We start from the raw sequence: 2,623 nt of genomic DNA on the forward strand, positions 1-2,623 counted from the left end.
GATTATTGAAGTCCTGCTAAGCATACTTTAATTTATCAGGACTGTTTGTAGACAATTTTAAATTGTTGGAATAGTACTGCAGGGTGAAATATCTCTATCCTGTATGTGATCCCTTTTCCAGTGAGGACAGCATTCAGTGTGGCTGTGCTCCGGAGCGAAATAATGTTGTATTGTTGAAAGCAAAACTGATTTGAAGCTGATGGTCAGCATTATAACCCAGAATGAGCCACCGGGAGGTAGTACAGAAATAGCCAAATGCCTCATCATCCAATTAGTGACACGCATGAATGGATGAACAAGATTCCCACTGTCCCTACCTACAATCTAGCAAAATCACAGCCAAGGGAATGGGCATGGCAGAATCAGCGGGAAAAGAATCCCAGGTTGAGCTTGAATGTAGTTTGGCACTGTGAAGAGACATGAGAGGTGTAGGATAAGTAGGAGGCCCTCGGGCCGCTGGTGAAATACCACTACTCTTATCATTTTTTCACTTACCTGGTGCGGTGAGGGGAGGAGCCCCATTGGGCTCTTGCTACTGGCTCCAAGCGCCTGGTGCCCACCGAGCGCGACCCACTCCAGGGACAGTGGCAGACGGGAAGTTTGACTGGGGTGGTACACCTGGCAAAAGATAACGCAGGTGTCCTAAGGTGAGCTCAGGGAGGACAGAAACCTCCCTCAGAGCAGAAGGACAAAAGCTCGCTTGATCTCGATTTTCAGTATATATATAGACTGTGAAAGCCGGGCCTCACAATTGTTCTGACGTTTTGGGTTTCAAGCAGGAGGTGTCAGAAAAGTTACCACAGGGATATCTGTCTTGAGGCAGCCAAGCGTTCATAGAGATGTCGCTTTTTGATCCTTTGATGTCAGTTCTTCCTATCAATGTGAAGCAGAATTAACCAGATGTTGGATTGTTCACCTACTAATAGGGAACGTGATCTGGGTTTAGACCGTCATGAGACAAGTTAGTTTTACCCTACTGGTGATGTGTTGTTGCAATAGTAATCCTGCTGAGTACGAGAGGAACCGCAGGTTCTGACATTTGGTATATGTGCTTGGCTGAGGATCCAATGGGGCAAAGCTACCATCTGTGGGATTATGACTGAACGGCTCTAAGTCAGATTCTGCCTTAAACCGTAACGATACCACAGGGTGGTGGAGCCTCGGTTGGCCTGGGATAGCCGGCCTCTCCTAGGGGGAGCGGTGTGTAGAGCTGCTCGCTTGGGGACCGGAGTGTGGAAGGAAGGGGGCCGCCTCCATCACCCTTAGTGCACCGCATGTTCGTGGGGCACCTGGTGCTAAATCAATAATAGACAACCTGATTCTGGGTCAGGGTGTCGTAAGTAGCAGAGCAGCTAACTCACTGCAATCTATTGAAAGTCATTCTCTGAGCCAAGCTTTTGTTTCTCCATGAGTTGGTGCCCCCAGACACACGCCTGCACCACACCCAGTGGTGGGTCCGTCTGACGCCGAGCCGGCGGGAGGGATCTGAAGTGGGTAATGCGGGTTCAGAGGAGGCTGCCTCTCCCACATGCCCTCTGGCACGGGGGCCTCCCCCTCCCTTCCTTGCCCCACCTGGATGCGGGGACAGGGGCCACCATCCCTTGCGGGTCGGCAGGGTTACCAGATTGCCTGGGCTGGCCGGGCCTCTCCTTCCTACTGCTCCTGCCCCAGTCAGGCAGGGAGACGAGCAGAAGCCCTGGGGAAGGAGCCTCCTTAGCGGCTGCCTTGGTGTGCCTGTTCACCCCTCGCCGGACTGCAGGGGTGACTGGGTACGGCACCTTCCCAGGCCATCTGGGCGCTGGGTGATCCCAGGCCATCTGGTCATCTGGCTGAGTGACCAGATGCACAGTGGGCTGGGTGACCAGATGCCCGGCCTGCCAGTCAGCCAGGCTTACTCCAACTTTTGTGTTCTCCAAAGTTCTGTAAGCCCCCACTACGTGGGGCTTAATAGTCGAGAAAAATGGGCTCCCTGGGCAGGCTGTCGGGGAGAGGACGTGGCCTGGGCTTAACCCTCCGTGGTTCCAGCTGAGGTTCCGGACGCTGAGAATGGGGGTCCAGCGGTTCATAGGTAGAATCGCCTCGGCCTGGCTAGGATTCAGAAGCCGGGGCTTGTGCTCCATCCCAGTGTCCCAGGGTACTGGAGCCCCCCATCCTGCAAGCCAGCTGAGGGTCTGGGCTTGAACTCCAACGCCTTAAGCTGGTGCAGAACCAGGCAGCTCGCCTGGTACATGGACTATCTAAATATCATCACTCCACACCCCTTTTCACTGCCCTCCACTGGCTCCCCATCAAACAGCGGGCCCTTTTCAAACTCAGTTACCTCACTTTTTCAAACACGGGCGGGCACTGCTCCTGCTTTCATCAACTCTGCCATCACCAATTACAACCCTTCTAGAGACCTGCACTTCTCTACTAAATCCTTATTAGTCATTCCCCGTTTTAAGAAAAAAAGATCGGGAGGCCAGAAATTCTCGGTCCTTGCGCCCACCTTCTGGAACACTCTTCCACCCCCTGTCAGATGCTCTCCCTCCTACATTCAGTTCAGCAAAGCCCTTAAGACTTTTTTGTTCCAGCAAGCTTTTATCTTATAGTCCCCGGTGTCCCACCCAGCACAGGAATCCTA

General features: G+C 53.1%; 1 pseudogene; it reads left to right on the forward strand.

Moving 5' to 3' along the window:
- The first annotated feature begins 357 nt into the window (after positions 1-357).
- Positions 358-1,398, forward strand: LOC147671288 (28S ribosomal RNA; annotated as a pseudogene).
- Positions 1,399-2,623: the final 1,225 nt, after the last annotated feature.

The sequence above is a fragment of the Lissotriton vulgaris genome, unplaced genomic scaffold, assembly GCF_964263255.1.
Source record: "Lissotriton vulgaris unplaced genomic scaffold, aLisVul1.2 SCAFFOLD_307, whole genome shotgun sequence".
NCBI lineage: Eukaryota > Metazoa > Chordata > Amphibia > Caudata > Salamandridae > Lissotriton > Lissotriton vulgaris.